The sequence below is a fragment of the Psammomys obesus genome, unplaced genomic scaffold (assembly GCF_907164565.1).
Source record: "Psammomys obesus unplaced genomic scaffold, mPsaObe1.curated_primary_1811, whole genome shotgun sequence".
NCBI classification, from domain to species: Eukaryota; Metazoa; Chordata; class Mammalia; order Rodentia; family Muridae; genus Psammomys; species Psammomys obesus.
Genome location: NW_026593286.1, coordinates 30849198 through 30854200, shown reverse-complemented (window position 1 = coordinate 30854200; position 5003 = coordinate 30849198). Strand labels below are relative to the sequence as shown.

Here is a 5003-nt window from a genome sequence, read left to right as displayed (position 1 = left end):
ATAGATAGATAGATAGATAGATAGATAGATAGATAGATAGATAGATAAATGAATAAATGTAATTTTTAAAAAATGTTTAAAGCATGGGTCTAGACATCCTTGTGCCTGCAGAAAGGATCTTTTTAACTGTTTTATATTACCAAACTGCTGACCTATACAATGTACCATAAACCACTTTATAATCTCATTTACCAAAGAAAAGTTTGTGGAATAAAATACATAGAAATGAATTTACTTAATTAAAAATTGTTTCTTCTTATTATTATTATTTTTTTTTTAATTTGGGACAGGGAAGTTGAGACAGTATCTTTTGTAGCCTCAGGCTAGACTAGGACTATATAGTTAAGGATGACCTTGAACTCCTGACCCTTCTGCCACTATGCTGGGATTACAGGCATGCCTGCATTAATATTTTAAACCCTTTGAATAATGTAACTTCAAAAGCCACCAAGATCATATATATGTGTGTTATGTCATATTATACATACATACATACATACATACACACACACACACATATATATATATACATATATATGTAGTTAAGACACTTAAACACAACCCTCTTGAGAAGTCTTTTTGTTTGTTTGTTTGTTTGTTTGTTTGTTTTTGTCATGGGGTTATTACTCAGGATGGCCTAGAACTAAGTTCCCCGGGCTGTTTTCCCACTTGAAATCTCAGTCTCTAAGGATTACAAGCATGCATCACAGTGTGCCCAGTTTAAGAAGCTGATTTCTTTCTTTCCTTCTTTCCTTCTTTCCTTCCTTCCTTCCCTCTCTCTCCTTCTTTCCTTCCTTCCTTCCCTCTCTCTCCTTCTTTCTTTCCTTCCTTCTTTCCTTCCTTCCTTCCTTCCTTCTTTCTTTCTCTCTCTCTCTCTCTCTCTCTTTCTTTCTTTCCTTCTTTTGTTTGTTTTGGGGACAGGGTCTCACTATGTAGCTCTGGCTGTCCTGCAGTTCACTCTGTAGACTAGGCTGTCCTAGAACTCAGGATGTAGTCCAGACTGCCCTGAAACTCACTCTGTAGATCAAGCTGGCTTTGAACTCACTAATGCAGCCCATTTTTTTTCAATACCCGGTGCCTGGTTCTCCACTAAAATCTTTTCTTGAAGGTGACACACGCCTTTAATCCCATTACTTGAGAGGAAGAGGCAGGTGGATCTGAGTTCAAGGCCAGCATGGTCTACAGGGTCTAAAGAATAATCAGGAATACACAGAGAAACCTTGTCTCAAAAAACAACAAACAAGACAAAACAAAACAAAAATCTTTTCTTGAGCAAGGGTATGATGGTTCACACGTGCAATGCAGCCGTGGGAGACTGAGGCCAGGAGCTAGAGTTCCAGGCTAACCTGGGTAACCTGAGTGAGCCCTTAAACCAGTTGAGTTTTGTGGGTGGCGTCAACCCTGGACAGGTGCACCAGGAGGTAGAGGAAAGGTAGCTGAGGGCGAGCCTAAAAAGCAAGTCAGTAAGCAGCTCTCTCCCATGGCTCCTGGCCTTGACTCTGAGTCCTCCTGCATGTTGGGATTACAGGCCTACCCATGCTACATTCCTTTTACAGAATGCCACCACCGCTAGGCTCCTGCTTGCATTCCTGCCCCAACTTCCCTCAAGTGATAGGGTGGTATGAATGATGTAAACCCTCTTCTCCCCAAGTTGCTCTTAAAGATCATGGTGTTTATCGCAGCAAGAGAGACCAGACCAGGACAGAGCCTATCACAGAACAAAACATCCTTCCTCAAACATTACCTCTACTTTCTTAAAAGAAATAAGAAGTATAAAAGGTTCTTACAGGATGGTGGCATTTTTTAGAAATACTGTTAGAAGAAACGTGGCACGGACAGCTGTAGGCATGTAATACCAACACTACAGAGATGGAGGCAATAGGTCCAAGAGTTCCAGGCCAGCCCCCACTACTCAACTGTAGAACACAGTTGAGGAAAGCCTGGGCTACATAAGACCCCAGCTGAACAACAGCTACTGCTTGTTTTTAAACTATCTGATCACACAAAAACTAAAATCAGAATTCCAGCGATATTCTCACCATACCCTTTACTTACAGAAGTAAAGACAGTCCGACTGCCCAGGAGGGATATGCGGGGTGGTACACACTGTAATCCCAGCAGTCTAGATGCTGAAGCAGGAGAACTGAGAATTCAAGACCGGATCTCAAAAATAAACGTGGTTTGGGAATGTTATTCAAGTTTTCTTCCCAAATGACCTATTCGGTAATACTATGTTTTCAAATTTTCAAAAAAATTATCATATTTATTTACTTATTCCTTTGTGCATGTGTTCATAGATGGATGCCTCTGGAGGTCAGAGGGCAGCTCATGGCAGACAGCTCAGTCCTTTTGTCACACGGGTTTCAGGAACTGATCTGAAGTCATCAGGCTTGGTGACAAGTACCTTAACCCACTGAGCCATCTCTCCAGCCCATGTTCTCAAATTTTAACATTATGAAACAGCTTTGAATTTTCTTATTTAACTATGAACTCTAACTGTGCCAATACTGGCCAAAATTTAGGAATACATTTTGACTAGGTGTAGCTATTCAGCATATTTTCCTTATTAAAATGCCTTTACGACATACCAAAGTTACTAGAGATCAACTTGAAATCAATTTTCTTCTAAATACAAATCATAAAATGGTTTCTTAAAATGAACTATAGTTGTTCTATCAGAGACTGTCACTAGAGAAGCTTGTGTCCACGTTAGGGTCCTATTATCTGCCAGGGACTGTAGACAGGGTAGCCTGTGTCCTCCTTAGGAGTCTGCTAACCCCTCTTCGATGTCTCTCTTCTGCTCTTTTAATGCCAGCGCTTTAATCTGTTATAACCAAAATATTATCTTTTCTACTCTTAGAAAACAAAAGATCTGGGGCTAGAGAGATGGCTCAGCACGTAAGAGCGAGCACAGGCTCCCAGAAGACCTGGGTTCAATCCCAGCACCCACAGGGCAGCTCACAACTGTCTGTAACTCCAGTTCCAGATGATCTGACACCCTCACATAGACATACAAGCAGGCAGAACACTAGTGCACATAAAACAAAAATAAATCATTAAAAAAGAAAACAAAAGGTCACAGCATCTATACTAAAAGAAAGTAGTAACTAGAAAGAGTTAATATGTATTGATCATTTCCATGGTCCGGGCACAGTAATAAATGATACATGAACCATACATGTAAAGGTACTAAAAGCAAGAAAGCCCAGTGTAGAGATAAGGAAGCCGAGGCAAAGAGGCTCAAAGAAAAATGTGTTCAAGGTATTTCTAGATCCAAAGCCTAAGACTCTTAACCTCTGTGCTTCTATCACTAAGGTTAAAATATTACAGTTCGGGCTGGAGAGATGGCTCAGAGGTTAAGAACACTGGCTCAACAGCGTTCAGCCTCAACCTACAGGTCCTGAGTTCAATTCCCAGCAACCACATGGTGGCTCACAACCATCTGTAGTGAGATCTGGTACGCTGGCAGAATGTTGTATAAATAATAAATAAATAAATCTTTTAAAAAATTAAAATTCACTCTTCGTACGGTAGTGCACACCTGTAATCCCAAAACTCAGGATGCTGAGGCAGGAGGAACTCCAGAAGTTCCAGGCCAGACTGGGCTTAACACAGTGAGTCGATTAATCAAAGATATAAAATGAGGAGCAAATTTTTCTCCAATCTCATTACTTAATACATGTATGATAAACGGACAAAAACAAAAGTATGACCTACAGCTTTGTTGCATTTTGTACCTACTCAGAATAAACCCACATCACCAAAGTTTATCCCTGACAGCCATTTAAAGAACGGTTACAAATTAAGAGCAATAGATTAAGAACCTCAATGTGGGTACAGCGGTCAATTATTCCCCCTTTCCACCCCAAACCAAAAAGAAAGTGCTGTTCTTGGCCACCCCAATCCAATCAGCGCTTTTTTTCCTCTTTGGTCGCCAAAAAAGTCCTAAACCGTAGCTTGCTTCTACAAATCTGCAATTGCTTGTCTGCAAAATAGCCCTGTTGCCTGGAGGACCAACACCAGCCCGAGTACCATTTCTTCAAGATCGCCCCTGCGTTCTTTCCTGTCTCCCCGATGCTCATTCTCTCCTTTGATGGATCACTTGCTACACTAGGGGATCTGGTCGAACTACCAATCACTAACATCAAAGTCCGCTCCATTTTCCGCAGACGCTGTCTCAAGCCACCAAAAGCCCCCGTCCGCTTTTTACCGCGATTTGCACCCTGGAGCAAAAACCCACCTTAGACACTCGGCAGGGTTCCCGGCTCGCCAGCTCGGCGCCGGTGCAGGCATTCAAGAAACCCTCCCGAGTGAATGGGCGGAAAGCAGCGTGGGTGGAGGCGGGAAGAGGGGGACGCGAAGGAATGCCACACAGCCCGGACCACGGCAGCGGCGCCGGGACCGGGAGGGTGGGACCCGGGCCGCGCCGCCGAGTCCGGGGGCTCCTCCACGGGCAGCCGCCGTCCCCACAGGCCAGCGCAGCGCGCTCCCGCACCTCGGCCGACCGGCCTTCGAACCCAAGGACCGCCCGGCCCCGCGCGGGCTCACCTGACGCTCCCGCCGCTCCGCGCTCCTCGCCCGGCGCGAGCCCGACTGCAACGCGGGTGCGCGAGATCAGCTGATTCATGGGGGCGGGGCCTCCCGGCGGGGGCGGGGCCTCCGCGGAGGGATGAAGAGGCGGGCCCGTGGGATGGGTGGAGCTAAACAGGACTTGGGGACGGCGTCCGGCAGGGATCAAGATTACTCGGAACGCATCGGCAACTGCAGGCACGCTACTCAGCCGGGGCGGAACCGACAGCTCCCGGGCGCACTTGAGCGGCAACCGAAGACCTAGTGAACGGACCTCGCTGCGTAAGCGTTTCCACGGTAACGGCTGGCCACGCTTGAGGATGGAGGCTGCTGCAAGTTTTGTTACCTCTTCAAACTACGAGAGATGGGTGGTGAGGGGAAGGTAAACGTCTTACCTCGTGGAGCGGGACTGCACACGTCCGTAATCCCAGCGT

At 45.5% G+C, this 5003-nt stretch overlaps 1 protein-coding gene across 3 annotated transcripts in view; it reads right to left on the bottom strand.

The window, feature by feature from the left end:
* Als2 (alsin Rho guanine nucleotide exchange factor ALS2) overlaps nt 1–4618 on the bottom strand; it is a 75016-nt gene extending 70398 nt beyond the window's left edge. The window contains exons 1-2 of one of the 3 annotated variants that reach the window (XM_055616448.1): nt 4241–4525; nt 2056–2163 (exon numbers count right to left, since the gene is read on the bottom strand). The gene's annotated coding sequence lies outside the window, so the exon portion shown is untranslated. Of the gene's footprint in view, nt 1–2055; nt 2164–4240; nt 4526–4548 lie in introns of those variants that run through there. The other 2 variants (XM_055616449.1, XM_055616450.1) reach the window with 2 other exon arrangements.
* Nucleotides 4619–5003: the final 385 nt, after the last annotated feature.